Source organism: Entelurus aequoreus, linkage group LG09 (genome assembly GCF_033978785.1).
Source record: "Entelurus aequoreus isolate RoL-2023_Sb linkage group LG09, RoL_Eaeq_v1.1, whole genome shotgun sequence".
In the NCBI taxonomy this organism is placed as follows: domain Eukaryota; kingdom Metazoa; phylum Chordata; class Actinopteri; order Syngnathiformes; family Syngnathidae; genus Entelurus; species Entelurus aequoreus.
In genome coordinates, this window is record NC_084739.1 from 46,246,385 (window position 1) to 46,268,786 (window position 22,402).

Below are 22,402 nucleotides of genomic sequence, written 5' to 3' on the forward strand. Positions count from 1 at the left end.
GCTGAACACGCTAGAGGGCAGCATTGATTTGGCGAGGAGGACAGTGAGATCTATGATGTTGCTGTTTGATGGACACTGTTACCCTAATCTGAACGAGACAGTAGAAAGGTACAGATTTTTTGTGCGCAATCAAGGATTGGAAGAAAATATTGACAAGTATGTCACAGACGTGACAATACATGCAATTTTGGGGATATAAAGGACTCCATAATAATCCAGGATTGCTTGTGGCTCACACAGCTCTACAATTAGAGAGAGGCTGTTAAGGGAGGAAAACTTAACCCTGGAAAAGTGCATGCAAATATGCAGTGCGGCAGAGCTGTCAAAAGAAAACAGCAGAACTCTGCAAGGACAGACAGTGAAAGAAATACATGCAGTGCAGAAAGTGCTGCAACATAAATATATGCTCAGTTGCCATTTTTGTGGTAAAACACATGTAAGGAACAAAACATTGTGTCCAACTCTTGGTAAGAAATGCAAGAAATGTGGCAAAGACAATAATTTTGCTGCCCAATGTAGGTCACATACTGAACGAAATAAATGCTTATGTATATGAAGACGTCGCCACAATAACAGAAACATGAAGAGACCAGGAAATGGTGAACCATCAGCAGGAGAACAAAGCTCAAAGTCAACAACTTTTCACAGGTATGTATGTTGCTAAACCAAACAATTCTTGACTTCCAAATAAACTGTGGTGCCACGTGTAATGTTATACCTATTCAACTGCTGAGCCCAAACACACAGTTCGAGTCAACAGAAAAGGTGTTGCTGATGTACAACAAGAGCAAACTGTGGCTATTGGGCAAGTGTAAGGTAAAAATCAGAAATCCTCGCAACAATTAACCTCTGGATTGGCAGACCGGTGTGGTGGTTCCTCTCTTTAAGAAGGGGAACCGGAGCGTGTTTTCCAACTATCGTGTGATCACGCTCCTCAGCCTTCCCGGTAAGGTCTATTCAGGTATACTGGAGAGGAGGCTATGCCGGTAGTCGAACCTCGGATTCAGGAGGAACAGTGTGGTTTTCATCCTGGTCGTGGAACTGTGGACCAGCTTTAGGGTCCTTGAGGGTGCAAGGGAGTTTGCCCAACCAGTCTACATGTGCTTTGTGGACTTGGAGAAGGCATTCCCGTGTCCCCCGGGAAGTCCTGTGGGGAGTGCTCAGAGAGTATGGGGTATCGGACTGTCTGATTGTGGCAGTCCGCTCCCTGTATGACCAGTGTCAGAGCTTAGTCCGCATTGCCGGCAGTAAGTCGGACCCGTTTCCAGTGAGGGTTGGACTCCGCCAAGGCTGCCCTTTGTCACCAATTATGTTCATAACTTTTATGGACAGAATTTCTAAGCGCAGTCAGGTTGTTGAGGGGATCCGGTTTGGTGGCTGCAGGATTAGGTCTCTGCTTTTTGCATATGATGTGGTCCTGATTGCTTCATCTGTTAAGTTAAAGTACCAATGATTGTCACACACACTAAGTGTGGTGAAATTTGTCCTCTGTATTTGACCCATCCCCTTGATCACCCCCTGGGAGGTGAGGGGAGCAGTGGGCAGCAGCGGTGCCGCGCCCGGGAGTCATTTTTGGTGATTTAACCCCCAATTCCAACCCTTAATGCTGAGTGCCAAGCAGGGAGGTAATGGGTCCCATGTTTATAGTCTTTGGTATGACTCGGCCGGGGTTTGAACTCACAACCTACCGTTCTCAGGGCGGACACTCTAACCACTAGGCCACTGAGTAGGTGTAGGATATTCAGCTCTCACTGGAAGCGACTGGGATGAGAATCAGCACCTCCAAGTCCGAGTGCATGGTTCTCGCCCGGAAAGGGGTGGAGTGCCATCTCCGGGCTGGGAAAGAGATCTTGCCCCAAGTAGAGGAGTTCAAGTACCTTGGAGTCTTGTTCATGAGTGAGGGAAGAGTGGATCGTAAGATCGACAGGCGGATCAGTGCGGCATCTTCAGTAATGCGGACGTTGTATCGATCCGTTGTGGTGAAGAAGGAGCTGAGCTGGAAGGCAAAGCTCTCAATTTACCGGTCGATCTACGTTCCCCTCCTCACCTATGGTCATGAGCTTTGGGTTATGACCGAAAGGACAAGATCACGGGTACAAGCGGCCGAAATGTGTTTCCTCCTCCGGGTGGCGGGGCTCTCCCTTAGAGATAGGGTGAAAAGCTCTGTCGTCCGGGAGGAGCTAAAAGTAAAGCCGCTGCTCCTCCACATCGAGAGGAGCCAGATGAAGTAGTTCGGCCATCTGGTCAGGATGCCACCCGAACGTCTGACCAGTAGGAGGCCACGGGGAGACCCAGGACACATTGGGAAGACTATGTCTCCCGGCTGGCCTGGGAATGCCTCGGGATCCCCCGGGTGGAGCTGGATGAAGTGGCTGGGGAGAGGGAAGTCTGGGCTTCTCTGCTTAGGCTGCTTCCCCCGCAACCCGACCTCAGATAAGCGGAAGAAAATGGATGGATGGATGGATGGATGGATGGATGGATAGATTGTAGTTTCAAGTGGTGGACCAGAAGGATACGCTTCCTTTGATTGGCAGGAAGGCCTGTGAGGTCATTAAGCTGATTAAAGTACAATATGATAACATTATGGCGATGGACAGTATTGTTAAAGGACATTGTGCTGTCGAAGACAACGTCAAGAGAGGCATGACACTGGACAACATCAAGGTGAAATATGATGATGTTTTCAGTGGTGTGGGATGCCTGGAGGGGGAGTACCACATAGAGCTGGACAGAAGCGTATCCCCAGTGAAACTGCCTAAATGCAGAGTGCCAGTAGCTCTGCTGACACTTCTAAAAAAGGAACTGGCAGAACTACAAAAGAAAGAAATTATTGCACCAGTAGAATGTAGCACCGACTGGATAAGCAGCATGGTGACTGTGATGAAACCCAATGGAAGACCTAGGATTTGCATTTATCCTAAACCGCTGAACAAGGCGATGAAAGGTAACCATTTTCCTCTTCCGACCATTGATGACATACTTCCGGAGCTTTCGAAAGCAAAGGTGTTCACAGTGTGCGATGCCAAGCATGGCTTTTGGCACATGAAGCTGAGTGAAGAATCCAGCTACATCACAACCTTTGCAACCCCATTTGGCTAACGTTGGCTCAGAATGCCGATTGGAATCAGTCCGACTCCTGAAGTTTTTCAACCAAAACGTATTCAGGCACTTAAGGGTCTGCATGGTATATATGTTATTGCTGATGATGTGCTTATTACTGGGGAAGGTGAAACAAAAGAACAAGCAGAAAGAAATCATGATGACTTGAGGTGTTTCCTGGCTAGATGCAGGGCAAAAAACATTAGACTAAATGCAAGGCAAGGCAAGGCAAGGCAACTTGATTTGTATAGCGCTTTTCATACACAAGGCAGACTCAAAGTGCTTCACAGACAACAAATTGATGCAGACAAGTTTAAACTGAGGCAACAGTCTGTGCCTTACATTGGTCATCTGTTGACTGCAGATGGTCTCCAGATTGACTTTGAAAAAGTGCAAGCAATTAGCGAGCCGCCCCGACCAACTGATGTTAAAGGGGTACAGAGGCTTGTAGGTATGGTGAACTACTTGTCCAATGTTTTTGATCATCTACCTCAGTGGTCCCCAAACACGGGGCCGCGGCCCGATACCGGTCCGCACAATAAATAAAAAATAAATAAATAATATTTTTTTAATTTTTTTATTAAATCAACATAAAAAACACAAGATACACTTACAATTAGTGCACCAACCCAAAAAACCTCCCTCCCCCATTTACACTCATTCACACTCATTCGCACAAAAGGGTTGTTTCTTTCTGTTATTAATATTTCTGGTTCCTACATTATATATCAATATAGATCAATACAGTCAGCAGGGATACAGTCCGTAAGCACACATGATTGTATTTTTTTATGACAAAAAATAAAATAAAAAATAAATAAAATTTTACCAACTTGGTATACAAAATGGTATTGAATTTAGGGGCGAAAGGGGAGTTATACCTGATAAACTGAGAACTGATCTTACACGCCACATTCATTCATCACATTTAGGAGTCGAGGTATGTCTCAGAAGAGCCCGTGAATGTGTATATTGGCAAGGCATGAACGACCAGGTAAAGACTTTTATTTTGAAGTGCAACATTTGTAGATCAGTAGACCCCAAGCAGCAAAGAGAGACACTGAAACCGCAGGATATGGTGTTAAGACCATGGGCCAAAGTTGGAACTCATTTGTGCAAATAGAAAGACAGCGATTATTTGATTACAGTAGATTATTACTAAATTTTCTGGGAAGTAAAAGACTGCCAAGCGACTTAGAACCTTTATTTAACCAGATGAGAAGCGACTTATGCTAAAAGCTGAAGCTGCCCGGCAAGATTCATACTTGGCTATGCTGGATCATCAAAACACACCCAGTCAAGGCCTGGAGACAAGCCCTGCACAGAGACTGTTTGGTAGGAGGACTCGGTCCCTGCTGCCAACGAAAGATACCCTCTTGACACCAAGGGTCATGGACTGTGAGCAGGGACTGAAAGGCAACAGACTGAGGCAGGAAAGAGACTATAACCGCTCAGTCAGGGACTTGGATTGTCTCAAGAGTGGAGACAGTGTGAGAGTTGAGCCATTTGAGCCGTGTAAAGTCTGGAAAGTCGCAAAAGTAGTAAAGCAGGTGCACCCCAGGTCTTACGAAGTGAAGTTGGAGTCGAGGTGTTGTCCTGTGGAGGAACCGTCGACAACTCAGGCGCAGCCATGGAGCTCCTGCCACACCTCTGCAATCGGGAACTTTCAGTGACACGACTACGATGGATATTCAGCAACGTAGAGATGACCAGTCGGTTGCTGTGACCAGAGCAGGTCACAGAGATATTCGTCCACATTCTCTGAAAGACTGTACATAGTGACTTTTGAAGCTTGAAAACAGTTGTAACAAGTTGCTGGGTGACATGTTCTTTTGGCCATGTTAGAAAACAAAAAGGGAAAAGCAATGGGGAAGATGCAAATATCTTGCTATTTGATTTGAAATGTATCTGAGAAAAAGAAAACCATACTGTAAAAATTAAAAATGACAGGAGATACTGTTATGTTTTGTTTTCATTCTGGGTTGGTTTGTAAATAAGACGATACTTTAATTTTCTACTGTAAATGTTTTATAGCATGTCTACAATTTAAGTTTTATTATATTTTGCATTACTATGTTTTTCTACATAATTAGGCGGTATAGAGTTAGGGTAAAGTAATCTCTTTTGAAAAAAAAAAAAAGAGAAAGGATGTTACAATATGATTGTTACGTTAATACTCCAGCATATTAATACATGTTGCAGGGGTGAACGTTTAGAAGGGGACACATTGTACAGGAAGTAAGCGGGCTCGTGTGAGTGAGCCAGCTTGGATTGTAACTGCAACTGAAGTTGATAATAAAGTTGAATAACTATACTGCTCTAACCGTCCACTCTTTACGGTTGGGAACATAACGGACTAGAGTGAAACAACGCTTGCCCTTCAATGCACTTACGGGAAAAATATGAACCCCTCTATAGCATATTGTGGTGTATCAGATGATTATGTATTATATTTTGTAGTTAATTATGAATCACTTAATTCTGTATAAAGAATTAAATTACATTACAATAACATACATTTCCTTCATGTATCGAGAAGCATGTGTCTGCAGACCCTAGGCTCCACGTTCAGACCCGCACTTGTGGGCCTGCACGTTCAGACCCCTTGGTTTTTTGGTACAGGAAGATGGATGGTGGTAGGCATGTGAGTATTGAACGTGAATTACATTGTCTGTTGAACTTTATAAAAGTTTTTTACTCAAGTAAAAGTAAGGAGTAGTCACCCAAATATTTACTTGAGTAAAAGTAAAAAGTATGTTGTGAAAAAACTACTCAAGTACTGAGTAACTGATGAGTAACCTGTTCGTTTAATGATGACGGCAACAAATAATGCACAAAAACATAAAAATAGCAATGAGCAAATTCAGAGCCAGGAATATCTCTTAAGCAACTAAAACAATAATATATATTAAATAATAATACATTAAAATTACAAAAATTAAGGCAAATTGAGCCACAATAACTTAACAGCACCATAGGCTCAGTAGGTATTCATTGATTGATTGATTTAAACTTGTATTAGTAGATTGCACAGTACAGTACATATTCCGTACAATTGACCACTAAATGGTAACACCCCAATAAGTTTTTCAACGTTAATCAATTCATGGTAAACACACTTCTGATTGGTGTTTCTATGCATGCGTGTGTGTGTGTGTGTGTGTGTGTGTGTGTGTGTGTGTGTGTGTGTGTGTGTGTGTGTGTGTGTGTGTGTGTGTGTGTGTGTGTGTGTGTGTGTGTGTGTCTGTGAGTCTGCAGTGCGTTAATAAATGTCCCCACACGATGTACATTTGACAGTGATTCATAGCAGGGAAGCTAACATCAGCCTACGGTGACAGCCAAAATATCTGCTAACGTTACTTACCGCGATGTGCGTCCTCAAATTTGAAGTTGAGTTCATGTAAGCCAGGGGTGCCCACACTTTTTCGGCAGGCGAGCTACTTTTTAAATGACCAAGTCGAGGTGATCTACCTCATATATACATATACATACACACACATATCATATATATATATATATATATATATATATATATATATATATATATATATATATATATATATATATATATATATATATATATATATAGATATATATATATAAATATATATATCTATATATATATTTATATATATATATCTATATATATATATATATATATATATATATATATATATATATATATATATATATATATATATATATATATATATATATATATATATATATATATATATATATATATATATATATATATATACACATACATTTATATATACAGTATATAATTTATATTTATTTATTTTGCCGGTTTTGTTCACATGTTAAAGGTGTTTTAATGAATATACATGCACGTTTAACATATAGATTCCTTTCTTTCATGAAGACAAGAATATAAGTTGGTGTATTACCTGATTCTAATGGCTTGCATTGATTGGAATCAGACAGCAGTGCTGATAACGTCCACATTTTCAAATGGAGGAGAAAAAAAGTTCCTCCTTTCTGTCTAATATCACATGAAAGTGGTTGGTTTTTGGCAACTTATTTGTCCAGGTTCCATATTCGTTTTTATACACTTTACAAGAAATACATTGGCGGCAAACTCCGTAGCTTGCTAGCTTGTTTGCACTGGCTTTCGGAGACTCTTATTTTGTTAGCACAGGCGCGATGGAGCGGCACTTTCATTGTGAAGACAGGAACTGTGCGGTCAGTCTTTAGGCTTTTGACGGGAGGTACGGTTTAAATAAATAAGTGTCTTTTTTCCTTCACACTTTTGATTGATTGATTGAAACTTTCATTAGTATATTGCACAGTACAGTACATATTCTGTACAATTGACCACTAAATGGTAACACCCAAATAAGTTTTTCAACTTGTTTAAGTCGGGGTCCACGTGTGACGGTCATGTGACCGCCTGGCTCTCTTTGATTGGTCCAACGTCCAGACTCACCAGTGACTGCATCTGATTGGTGAAACGGAGTCAAACGTCACCAGTGACTGCATCTGATTGGTGAAACGCAGGCATGCGATAGATCCTACTTTGAAGGTCTGTCTGACAAACCAAAACAAACAAAACGTGCATTAACAGATCGATAAAAATCAGTAGCGAGTAGCGAGCTGAATGTAGATAAATGGAGCGGAGTAAAAGTAGCGTTTCTTTTCTATAAATATACTCAAGTAAAAGTAAAAGTATGTTGCATTAAAACTACTCTTAGAAGTACAATTCATCCCAAAAGTTACTCAAGTAGATGTAACGGAGTAAATGTAGCGCATTACTACCCACCTCTGGTAGCTGGACATCCCAGGCAGTCCCTGAGCTTTGCTCTTTTATGGCTGTAGACTTTCAATCAATCAATCAATCAATGTTTATTTATATAGCCCTAAATCACAAGTGTCTCAAAGGGCTGTACAAGCCACAACGACATCCTCGGTACAGAGCCCACATACGGGCAAGGAAAAACTCACCCCAGTGGGACGTCAGTGAATGACTATGAGAAACCTTGGAGAGGACCGCATATGTGGGTAACCCCCCCCCCTCTAGGGGAGACCGAAAGCAATGGATGTCGAGTGGGTCTGACATAACATTGTGAAAGTCCAGTCCACAGTGGATCCAACACATCAGCGGGAGTCCAGTCCACAGCGGGGCCAACAGGAAACCATCCCGAGCGGAGACGGGTCAGCAGCGCAGAGATGTCCCCAACCGATGCACAGGCTAGTGGTCCACCCGGGGTCCCGACTCTGGACAGCCAGCACTTCATCCATGGCCACCGGACCTATGCAACTCCCCCTCGCAAGGGACAGGGGAGAAGAGGAGAGAAGAAAAGAAACGGCAGATCAACTGGTCTAAAAAAAAGGGGGGTCTATTTAAAGGCTAGATTATACAAATTAGTTTTAAGATGGGACTTAAATGCTTCTACTGAGGTAGCATCTCAAACTGTTACCGGGAGGGCATTCCAGAGTACTGGAGCCCGAATAGAAAACGCTCTATAGCCCGCAGACTTTTTTTTGGCTCTGGGAATCACTAATAAGCCGGAGTTCTTTGAACGCAGATTTCTTGTCGGGACATATGGTACAATACATTCGGCAAGATAGGCTGGAGCTAAACCGTGTAGTATTTTATACGTAAGTAGTAAAACCTTAAAGTCGCATCTTAAGTGCACAGGAAGCCAGTGCAGGTGAGCCAGTATAGGCGTAATATGATCAAACTTTCTTGTTTTTGTCAAAAGCCTTGCAGCCGCATTTTGTACCAACTGTAATCTTTTAATGCTAGACATAGGGAGACCCGAAAATAATACGTTACAGTAATCGAGACGAGACGTAACGAACGCATGAATAATGATCTCAGCGTCGCTAGTGGACAAGATGGAACAAATTTTAGCGATATTACGGAGATGAAAGAAGGCCGTTTTAGTAACACTCTTAATGTGTGACTCAAACGAGAGAGTTGGGTCGAAGATAATACCCAGATTCTTTACCGAGTCGCCTTGTGTAATTGTTTGGTTGTCAAATGTTAAGGTGGTATTATTTAATAGATGTTGGTGTCTAGCAGGACCGATAATCAGCATTTCCGTTTTCTTAGCGTTGAGTTGCAAAAAGTTAGCGGACATCCATTGTTTAATTTCATTAAGACACGCCTCCAGCTGACTACAATCCGGCGTGTTGGTCAGCTTTAGGGGCATGTAGAGTTGAGTGTCATCAGCATAACAGTGAAAGCTAACACCGTACTTGCGTATGATGTCACCCAGCGGCAGCATGTAAATACTAAAGAGTGCAGGGCCAAGAACCGAACCCTGGGGAACTCCGCACGTTACCTTGACATAGTCCGAGGTCACATTGTTATGGGAGACGCACTGCATCCTGTCAGTAAGATAAGAGTTAAACCAAGACAAGGCTAAGTCTGACATACCAATACGTGTTTTGATACGCTCTAATAAAATATTATGATCGACGGTATCGAAAGCGGCGCTAAGATCAAGAAGCAGCAACATAGATGACGCATCAGAATCCATCGTTAGCAATAGATCATTAGTCATTTTTGCGAGGGCTGTCTCCGTATAGTGATTTGCCCTGAAACCGGATTGAAAAGGTTCACAGAGATTGTTAGTCACTAAGTGTTCATTTAGCTGCTGTGCAACAATTTTTTCGAGAATTTTGGAAATAAACGGAAGGTGGGAGTAGTAAACTACCTCACGGTAGTTTACCATGAGGTCAGGATCGAGGTTAGGTCTTTTGAGCAGAGGATGAATAACCGCTTTTTTGAGTGCTAGGGGAACAGTGCCGGAGGAAAGTGATAAGTTTATAATATTTAACACTGATGGACCTAATAATACAAACAGTTCCTTGATAAGTTTCCCAGGAAGTGGGTCAAGTAAACATGTTGTTTGTTTTATCCCACTTACACGCTGTAATAATTCCTCTAATGTTATTTCATCAAAAATAGAGAGACTATTTTGGAGGGCAGTGTCCGTCGTATATACAGTCGTATTTGTGTTAATAGAACCCAGTTGTAGCTGGGATGCGTTGTCTTTAATCTCCTTTCTAATGAGTTCAATTTTCTTATTAAAGAAATTCATAAAATCATCTGCCGAGTGGGTGGAGCTACTGGGAGGAGTCCCTTGTTGGGTTAGCGATGCTACTGTACTAAACAGAAATTTAGGATCTTTTTTGTTGAGGCGGATGAGATTTGAGTAGTATTTAGCTTTAGCTAAGGTAAGCATGCGTTTATAAGTTATTAAACTATCACTCCATGCTTGATGGAAAACCTCAAGTTTAGTCGCGCGCCATTTGCGTTCCAGTTTTCTACATGATAATTTATGAGCTCCAATTTCTTCTGTAAACCATGGGGTGCGCCTTTTAGGGGCCCTTTTTTGCTTTAGTGGTGCTATACTATCAATAATTTCGCGCAAGGCATCGTCAAAGTTGTTAGTGAGGTTATCAATAGAGCCGACATAATTTGGGAATGGTGCCATTACCGAAGGCAGTAGGTCAGCAAGAGTCATCGTTGTGGCAGCATTAATGTTGCGGCCGCTATAGCAGTTATTATTATTATTAGCTTGTTGACAATGAGTCAAAACTTCACATTTTATAAGGTAATGATCGGACATTACTTTAGTATATGGAAGTATCATAACTTTGGAGGTGGTGACACCCCTGACAAGCACTAGATCTATTGTATTACTGTTGCGATGCGTGGGTTCATGTATTATTTGTGTAAGACCACAGCTATCAATTATGGTTTGGAGCGCCACGCACTGAGGGTCCGATGGGGTATTCATATGGATATTAAAGTCCCCCATTATGATTATATTGTCGGCGTGCGTCACTAGATCAGCAACGAACTCTGAGAATTCACTGATAAAGTCCGAATAGGGCCCAGGGGGGCGGTAGATAACAGCCAGGTCGAGAGGTAGCGGTGTGACAGACCTCATAGTAAGCACCTCAAACAATTTATATTTATTATTTAGGTTAGGGGTAAGGTTGAAATTTTCATTGTATATTAGTGCGACACCCCCTCCCCTTTTAAGAGGACGGGCAACATGCGCATTCGTATAGTTAGGAGGAGATGCCTCATTGAGCGCAAAAAATTCAGTCATGCCCCCAAGGAAAAGTCCACCAACTAAAAATGAATCCTAATCTGAGTCTAATACAGACTTTGTTCTGATCTCTTCTCACATTTTGATGCAGCGCACAATTCCAAAATGTCCCATCTTGTTGCATTTGTTACACTTTCTGTTAAAAGCATGACAGGGCTGACCTTTATGTCATCTTTTGCACCTTGGACAATTATGCTTGGCATTGCCATTTTTCTGTCCAAATGACTGCACCGGGGTGTGTCTTGTCTTGTTGGAGTCTGCGCATTATCATAGCTCCGCCTCCTGCTGGTGTGTTTTTTACATCTCACTTCGTTCAGTCTACTCCACCTGCTCAGCGCTTTGCTGCCTAATTTGTTCACTTTGTCGTGAGAGCGTTCATAGTGTTGCGTGAGCTCGTACAGGTTTTGCACAAAAGCCTTCACCGTCTCTCCCGCCATCTGTTTTCTTCTATGAAAACATACATGGTCATGAGTGATGTTCTGCTTGGGGACCTATTGTTTATGAAACTTTTCCACAACGGTTTTAAAGTCTAACTCAGAGTGTGACATATCCTCAGTGGGAGCAAAGAAAACATATGAGCTCAGCGTTTTTTCCCATGGAATAAAGAAAATAATTTGCTTGTACTTCCCTGCTCTCCCGGTCTAGCTTTGTCACAATACGAATGTGTGAAAACCACTGCCTCCGTGGCGACCGCTCTACCGGAACTGAAATATCAAACGACTCTGGGGGTCCAAACTTTACCATCCTTCAGTCACTGGGGGCGTTTAGTTCTTAACTCTTACACCATGTCATGAATGATACAGCCATACTTGCCAACCCTCCCAAATTTTACGGGAGACTCCCGAATTTCAGTGCCTCTCCCGAAAATCTCCCGGGATAACCATTCTCCCGAATTTCCCCCGATTTCCAGCCGGACAAAAATACCCTCCAGGTTCATGCGGACCTGAGTGAGGACAGCCTATCGTCACGTCCGCTTTTCCTCCAGTCACGTTATAACATCTACGGCTTTTGGAGAGTGCACAACTGCACACACAACAAGAAGGAGACGAAGCAGAAGAACGAAGAAGAGATAGTCATGGCGACGAAGAGTAGGAAGAAGAAGTACGCTTGCAAGTTCCAAAATGATTGGAAACAAGAATTTCAGTTCATCCAGGACAGCTCGAAGGGGAATGGGTATGCTGCCTGCAAATTTTGTAGATCCGACTTCTCCATTGAACACGTTGGCCGAATGGATATAGTCACTCATGAACGGTCAGAGAAGCACAATATATATTTATTTGTATATATATATATATATATATATATATATATATATATATATATATATATATATATATATATATATATATATATATATATATATATATATATATATATAGCTAGAATGCATTGAAAGTCAAGTATTTATTTTATATATATATATATATATATATATATATATATATATATATATATATATATATATATATATATATATATATATATATATATATATATATATATATATATATATATATATATATATATATATATATATATATATATACATATATATACATATATATATAAACGAGGGATGTCCGATAATATCGGACTGCCGATATTGTCGGCCGATAAATGCTTTAAAATGTAATATCGGAAATAATCGGTATAGGTTTCAAAATTAGCGGTTTCAAAATGTAAAATTTATGACTTTTTAAAACGCCGCTGTGTACACGGACGTAGGGAGAAGTATAGAGCGCCAATAAACCTTAAAGGCACTGCCTTTGCGTGCCGGCCCAGTCACATAATATCTACGGCTTTTCACACACACAAGTGAATGCAAACCATACTTGGTCAACAGCCATACAGGTCACACTGAGGGCGGCCGTATAAACAACTTTAACACGGGAGAACATCCGCACCATAACGCAACATAAACACAACAGAACAAATACCCAGAACCCCTTGCAGCACTAACTCTTCTGGAACTCTACAATATACAACCCCCGCTACCCCCTACCCCCCCACCTCAAATCCCCCCCCCCCCCCCACAACCCCGCCCACCTCAACCTCCTCATGCTCTCTCATGGAGAGCATGTCCCAAATTCCAAGCTGCTGTTTTGAGGCATGTTAAAAAAAATAATGCACTTTCTGACTTCAATAATAAATATGGCAGTTCCATGTTGGCATTTTTTTCCATAACTTGAGTTGATTTATTTTGGAAAACCTTGTTACATTGTTTAATGCATCCAGCGGGGCATCACAACAAAATTAGGCATAATAATGTGTTGATTCCACGACGGTATATATCGTATCGGTTGATATCGGAATCGGTAATTAAGAGTTGTACAATATCGGAATATCGGATATCGGCAAAAAATGATTGGACATCTCTAATATATATATATATATATATATATATATATATATATATATATATATATATATATATATATATATATATATATATATATATATAAGAAATACTTGAATTTCAGTGAATTCTAGCTATAAATATACCTCTACGATTGTAGCTGAAGCTGAGATAGGCTCCAGCGCCCCCTGCAACCCCAAAGGGAATAAGCGGTAGAAAATGGATGGATGGATATATATATATATATATATATATATATATATATATATATATATATATATATATATATATATATATATATATATATATATATATATATATATATATATATACAGCATACCTGATACTTCAAACTTGCATAAATAAACCTTAAGGAATATAACATAACTTGGCTTCTGAGAGCTTCAAAATGTACTGAATAAAATGCTAAAGTTGTTGATAAACAAGCAATTATTTTAATAATTAAATATGGTAATTTTAAATGAATTATTATGATCATTTAAAATGAATTACTTAAAATACGTTTATTTTAATGTATAATTATATGGCTGGATGTAATAAGGAGTCAGAAAAAATACAAATAAAAATACAATTAATTTTTATGTTTTTAGCAAAATATAGTAAAAATGTATTTAGTTGGGTTTTTTTAAATTAATAAATATATTTATTTTTAGGTAAGATAAACATAATAATACAATTTATCTCTAGTCTGGATGATTTAGTTCTTGTCACCCTGTTGTCCTCCCGTCTCTTCCCCAAGGATGGCTCCATGAGCTGGGCAAACGCCTGGAGATGCCCTACGTCAGTGGTCCCCAACCTTTTTGTAACTGCAGACCCGTCAACGCTTGAAATTTTGTCCGACGGAGGTTAATAAAAAAAATACAATCATGTGTACTTACGGACTGTATATCTGCAGACTGTATTGATCTATATTGATATATAATGTAGGAACCAGAAATATTAATAACAGAAAGAAACAACCCTTTTGTGTGAATGAGTGTAAATGAATATAAATGGGGGAGGGAGTTTTTTTTGGGTTGGTGCACTAATTGTAAGTGTATCTTGTGTTTTTTATGTTGATTTAATAAGAAATAAAAAATAAAAACATTTTTTTTCTTGTGCGGGCCGGTACCAATCAATCCACGGACCGGTACCGGGCCGCGGCCCCGTGGTTGGGGACCACTGCCCTATGTCAACAACACGGTCGGCGGCCCGTCGGTGCGCAGCTCATACATCGCCGCCCTCTACTTCACCCTCAGCAGCCTGACCAGCGTCGGCTTTAAACGTGTGCGCCAACACGGACGCCGAGAAGATCTTCTCCATCTGCACCATGCTCATCGGCGGTATGCCAGACGCCTCGTATGGAATAATGTGATTGGGCAGGCACGCTGTTTATATCGTGGGAAAGCGGACGTGAAAACAGGCTGTCGGTTTTCGGGCGGAGCTCCAGCTCCATGTGGACGCAGCGGAGCCCCACCACCCCCCCTCACCCTGATTGACTCTCCCACCCCCGTACCCATTGTGGACTCCTTCCGTTTCTTGGGCACCCGAATTTCGGGAGATTTTCGGGAGAAAATTTGTTCCGGGAGGTTTTCGGGAGAGGCGCTGAATTTCGGGAGTCTCCCGGAAAATCCGGGAGGGTTGGCAAGTGTGCTCTTATCTCCCACGCTATTCGGCCATTCGGGACATGGGACAAGAGAGAGCTATCATGTAATTGTAAATAAACAAAACTGTTAAATAACTATTGCATGTTAACCACGTGCTGTATGGTTATGTTCAGAGTTCACAAATGTGTCTATCTATACCAGGGGTGTCAAACGTACGGCCCGAGGGCCGGATCAGGCCCGCGAACAGGTTTTATCCGGCCCGCGAGATGAGTTTGCTAAGTATAAAAATGAACCTGAAATTTTTGAATGAAAGAAACTGCTGTTCTAAATGTGTCCACTGGATGTCGCAAAAGCAATTCTTTGCATCTTTGTAGATGATGCTATATTTGTACAAAATAAACCACATGTTAGTACATCAATCGAGGAAAATGATCAAACCACATAAATAACATCCTGTAATTTGATTTTGATATAATTTTTTTTATCTTGATCGATTGAAAATTAACACCAATGAGTTGACTCATGAACATTATCACATAATTTACTCAGAAAGTATAAATAACGACAAATAAAGATAGAATACTATTGTAAGTGTAAAAAAAAACAAAAAAACATTGTGATATGTACATTTTCAGAATGTGCTTCTTCTATTTTTAAACAAAGAAAACAATCTGAAGTTGTCCTTATTTTTAAGTTATCATCCCGTGATTTTACCAGTCCGGCCCACTTGGGAGTAGATTTTTCTCCATTTGGCCCCCGATCTAAAATGAGTTTGACACCCCTGATCTATACTGTGTCTGAATTATTATTGAAGGAGAATGAGAAGTGTTGTTTGTGAGAAAAAAAGACATGTGCGCACCAGAAAGAATATTTCGGAATTTAACCTATGGTTAGCACAAGATTTACAATAAAAGTTGAAAAGAGTGTCGTACTCCCCCTCCACTCTCAGACACTGTGCGGACCAGCTGGCTCCTGTCTTCACTGACATTTTTAACACCTCTCTGGAGCTATGCCGCGTGCCGTCCTGCTTTAAGACCTCTACCATTGTCCCTGTCCCCAAGAAAGCACGGATCACAGGACTAAATGACTACAGGCCGGTCACGCTGACGTCTGTGGTCATGAAGTCCTTTGAGCGCTTGGTCCTGTCCCACCTCAAGGACATCACCGCCCCCCTCCTGGACCCACTGCAGTTCGCCTACAGAGCCAACAGGTCTGTGGATGATGCAGTGAACCTGGCCCTCCACTTCATCCTGGAGCATCTGGACTCCCCAGGAACCTACGCTAGGATCCTGTTTGTGGACTTCAGCTCTGCCTTCAACACCATCCTCCCTGGACTGCTACGAGACAAGCTCTACCAGCTCAGCGTGCCCGACTCCCTCTGCAGTTGGATTAATGACTTCCTGACAGACTGAAGACAGCACGTACGGCTGGGGAAGATTGTCTCGGACAGTCGAACCACAAACATTGGTACTCCTCAGGGCTGTGTACTCTCCCCCTGGCTCTTCTCCCTGTATACAAACTGCTGCACCTCCAGTCACCAATCCGTAAAACTGCTCTCAAGTTTGCGGATGACACCACCCTCATCGGGCTCATCTCGAATGGCGATGAGTCCGCCTACAGGAGAGAGGTGGACCGGCTGACGTCCTGGCGCAGCCTCAACAACCTGGAGCTGAACGCCCAGAAAACAGTGGAGATGATCATGGACTTCAGGAAAGTCACAGCCCCACCATCCCCCCTCACCCTGATTGACTCTCCCACCCCCGTACCCATTGTGGACTCCTTCCGTTTCTTGGGCACCACCATCACCCAGGACCTCAAGTGGGAGCTGACCATCAGCTCCCTCATCAAGAAGGCCCAGCAGAGGATGTACTTCCTGCGGCAGCTGAGGAAACTTAAGGTGCCGACCGAGATGCTGGTGCAGTTTTACTCAGCCATCATAGAGTCCATCCTGACCTCCTCCATCACAGTGTGGTTCCCCGGCGCCACAGTCCAGGATAAGAATAGACTGCAGCGCATCGTACGTGCTGCTGAGAAGGTGATTGGCTGCAAGCTCCCATCCCTCCAGGACTTGTTCTCCTCCAGGACCAGGAGGCGTGTGGGTCGGATCACAGCTGACTCTTCTCACCCTGGACACACGCTAGTTTCCCCTCTCCCCTCAGGCAGGAGACTACGCTCCATCCAGACCCACACCTCCCGCCACCTGAACAGTTTTTTCCCCTCGGCCATCAGGCAAATGAACAATAACTCCTAACAGCAGCTCCTTGAATTCCTTGAATTCTTTCTAAGTCTATCTGATAGCTCAGTTACAGCTCTTTTTATTACCAAATATGTGTTATATGTTTTTATGTCGCACGTTTGCACCAAGAAAAATTCCTAGTTTGTGAACCCGTTGTCAAACAATGGCAATAAAACTATTCTGATTCTGATTCTGATTCTGTACTTTGTGACTTATTCTGGGCGCAACAACACAATACACTGAAAAACAGCACATACAGTAATTAATTTAGAGCGCACCAATGCACTTGTTTAATCACTGTTGTTTCATTTCATACAATAATTTGTGCATTTCAAGCACAATTAATCAATCAAAGTTTATTTATATAGCCCTTAATCACAAGTGTCTCAAAGGGCTGCACAAGCCACAACGACATCCTCGGCTCAGATTCCACATCGGGGAAAGAAAAAACTCAACCCAATGGGCACAATGAGAAACCTTGGAGGAGACCACAGATGTGGGGACCCCCGCCCCTGGGCAACTGGTGCAATTGATGTCGAGTGGATCTATTTAATAATGTGAGAGTCCAGTCCATAGTGGGTCCAGCAGGGGATCATTTTGATTGGAGACAAGTCAGCAGCGCAAAGACGTCCCCGACTGATGCACAGAGGAGTGGTCCACCCCGGGTCCCGACTTTGAACTGCTAGCGAATCATCTGTGGTCACCTGATAACCTCTCCACGCAGGAGAGGGGGGCAAAGCAGAAAAGAAAAGAGACGGCTGATCAACTGGTCTAAAAAGGGGTTCTATTTAAAGGCTTGTGTATAAGATGGGACTTAAATGTTTCTACTGAGGTAGCATCTCTAACTGTTACCGGTGGGGCATTCCATAGTACTGGAGCCCGAATAGAAAATGCTCTATAGCCCACAGACTTTTTTTGTGCTCTAGGAATCACTAATAAGCCGGAGTTTTTAGAACGCAGATTTCTTGCCGGGACATATGGTACAATACAGTCAGCAAGATAGGATGGAGCTAGACCGTTAAGTATTTTGTATCTAAGTAGTAAAACTTTAAAGTCGCATCTTAAGTGCACAGGAAGCGAGTGCAGGTGAGCCAGTATAGGCGTAATATGATCAAACTTTCTTGTTCTTGTCAAAAGTCTAGCAGCCGCATTTTGTACCAACTGCAATCTTTTAATGCTAGACATAGGGAGACCCGAAAATAATACGTTACAGTAATCGAGACGAGATGTAACGAACGCATGGATAATGATCTCAGCGTCGCTATTGGACAAAATGGAACGAATTTTAGCGATATTACGGAGATGAAAGAAGGCCATTTTAGTAACACTCTTAATGTGTGACTCAAACGAGAGAGTTGGGTCGAAGATAACACCCAGATTCTTTACCGAGTCGCCTTGTGTAATTGTTTGGTTGTCAAATGTTAAGGTGGTAATAATAAATAGATGTCGGTGTCGAGAAGAACCGATAATCAGCATTTGCGTTTTCTTGGCGTTGCGTTGCAAAAAGTTAGCGGGCATCCATTGTTTAATTTCATTAAGACACGCCTCCAGCTGACTACAATCCGGCGTGTTGGTCAGCTTTAGGGGCATGTAGAGTTGAACCCTGGGGAACTCCGCACGTTACCTTAACATAGTCCGATGTCACATTGTTATGGGAGACACACTGCATCCTGTCAGTAAGATAGGAGTTAAACCAAGACAAGGCTAAGTCTGACATACCAATACGTGTTTTGATACACTCTAATAAAATATTATGATCAACGGTATCGATAGCAGCGCTAAGATCAAGAAGCAGCAACATAGATGACGCATCAGAATCCATCGTTAGCAATAGATCATTAGTCATTTTTGCGAGGGCTGTCTCCGTAGAGTGATTTGCCCTGAAACCGGATTGAAAGGGTTCACAGAGATTGTTAGACACGAAGTGTTCTTTAGCTGCTGTGCAACAATCTTTTCAAGGATTTTCATAATAAACGGAAGGTGGGACACCAGCCGGTAGTTTACCATGAGGTCAGGATCGAGGTTAGGTCTTTTGAGCAGAGGATGAATAACCGCTTTTTTGAATGCTATGGGAACAGTGCTAGAGGAAAGTGATAAGTTTATAATATTTAGCACTGATGGACCTAATAATACAAAAAGCTTCTTGATAAGTTTCCCAGGAAATGGGTCAAGTAAACATGTTGTTTGTTTTATCCCACTTACACACCTTAACAATTCCTCTAATGTTATTTCTTCGAAAAGAGAAAGACTATTTTGGAGGGCAGTATCCGTCGTATATACAGTCGTATCTGTGTTAATAAAGCCCAGTTGTAGCTTGAATGCGTTGTCTTTAATCTCCTTTCTAATGAGTTCAATTTTCTTATTAAAGAAATTCATAAAGTCATCTGCCGAGTGGGTGGAGCTACTAGGAGGAGTCCTTTGTTGGGTTAGTGATGCTACTGTACTAAACAAAAATTTAGGATCGTTTTTGTTGAGGCGGATGAGATTTGAGTAATATTTAGCTTTAGCTAAGGTAAGCATGCGTTTATAAGTTATTCAACTATCACTCCATGCTTGATGGAAAACCTCAAGTTTAGTCGCGCGCCATTTGCGTTCCAGCTTTCTACATGATAATTTAAGAGCTCTAGTTTCTTCTGTAAACCATGGGGTACGCCTTTTAGGGGCCCTTTTTAGCTTTAGCGGTGCTATACTATCAATGGTTTCGCGCAGGGCGTCGTTAAAGTTGTTAGTGAGGTTATAAATAGAGCCCACATAATATGGGAATGGTGCCATTACTGAAGGCAGTAGGCCAGCAAGAGTCATCGTTGTGGCAGCATTCATGTTGCGGCTTCTATAGCAGTTATTATTATTATTATTAGCTTGTTGACAATGAGTCAGAACTTCGAATTTTATAAGGTAATGATCGGACATTACTTTAGTATACGGGAGTATCATAACTTTGGAGGTGGTGACGCCCCTGACAAGCACTAGATCTATCGTATTACCGTTGCGATGCGTGGGTTCATTTATTATTTGTGTAAGACCACAGCTATCAATTATAGTCTGGAGCGCCACGCACGGAGGGTCCGATGGGGTATTCATATGGATATTAAAGTCCCCCATTATGATTATATTGTCGGCGTGCGTCACTAGATCAGCAACAAACTCTGAGAATTCACTGATAAAGTCCGAATAGGGCCATGAGGGGCGGTAGATAACAGCCAGGTAGAGAGGCATCGGTGACAGACCTCATAGTAAACATCTCAAATGTTTTATATTTAATATTTAGGTTAGGGGTAAGGTTAAAGTTTTCATTGTATATTAGTGCGCCTCCCCGCCCCCCTTTTTTTTTTAAGGGGAAGGGCAATATGCACATTTGTATAGTTAGGAGGAGATGCCTCATTCAGCGCAAAAAAATCGTCTGGTTTGAGCCAGGTTTTGCTGAGACCAATGACGTTTTCACTGCTGAACTCTGGCTGGGTTCCGCAGCCTCCGAAGCAGAACCTCCAGGTTCTGTAACAGCTTCTTCCCTCAGGCCGTAAAACTCTTGAACGCATCATAATTCAATTATCCCCTCAACTCCCCCCAAAATGGATTAACTAGCTGGAATAAAAAAGACAATGTAACATACATCCATAAACGTGGACGCATGTGAAAAAGTGCAATATATTTATCTGTACAGTAATCTATTTATTTATTTATATATATTTATTTATTTTATATATATATATGTATATATTATTTATACATATTTATTATTTTTATATGCACCTTATTGCTTGTTTATCCTGCACTTCCATGAGCTTATGTAACAAAATTTTGTTCTTATCTGTGCTGTAAAGTTCAAATTTCAATGACAATAAAAAGGAAGTCTAAGTCTAAGTCTAACATTGTTGTCTCTAATGACCTCATTAACTAATAACGTTTTGGAAGACAATGATCTTATGTTTAAAAAGCCCATATTATAGGTAGTGTGCTGTTTTGAGTTATGTGAGTTGTGTATTATTCTAAGAGAATTGCTATGTGTGCAGGGATTATCCAGCCTGGCGCCGGCTAGTTCTATCTTAACTGACTCCTCACCCGGACTAGCAGACTCTGTAATTGCCTGTGAACGGGCTTGCTCTAGTGTAGTTAGTCAAGTGTGACTCAAACCGAAATCTAAACTTTCTCTTTGTAATCTCTGACTGTCTCATCCTAGTGTCATTAGAGCCAACGTGTACAACTATGTTCGCATAACTAGTGGTGCGATTAGCCTGTCGTACGTGTTTACTTTGCCTGTTGCGAGTTAGTTCCCTAAGATTAGCTTCAATGTCAGGTGCTCTGGTCCCGGGAATACACTTAATTGTGGCTGGTTTGCTAAGCTTTATGTTTCGGGTGATGGAGTCCCCTATGACTAAGGTGTGGTGCCCGGTAGACTGGGGTGTAGGACTAGCTAAAGGGCTAAATCTAGTATGCGTCTCAACCGGTTCACCATATCTTATAGGCCGCTTAGGACTGCTATAAAGTGGGCTAGTTAGCTCACTACAGCTAACGCTAGCAGATGTGTCCGCAACATCTAAAGTTACGAGATTACTCTGCTCTAACTGGCGGACACGGCCCTCTAGCAGAGCCAGCCTATCCATTAGTAAGGTGCACGAAGCGCAGGAAGCCATACTCACAGTATTTTCTGTCACCGAGTGAAGTTCCTGCTGTCTTCCGGGAAGTGGTTGCGATGTGCGAGCAGTCAGCGAACCGGAGTGTACAAGAATGGTCAGAGTAGACTCTTCTTCTAGAGGAGGCTGAGACCTTTTGATGTGAGCAATCTGATGTTACACATGTTTTATCAGTCTATTGTAGCAAGTGCCATTTTCTCTGGAGTTGTGTGTTGGGATGGTAGCATGACCTCGAGAGACAGAGCCGGTTGGACAGACTGATCAGGAAATGTTTCTCTGTGATGGGGAAAATGTGGACTCTGTGGGAGCTGTGCTTGAGAGAAGGATGAGGGCTCTCATGCAGGGCATCCTGAGTAACCCCAGACATCCTTTGCATGACA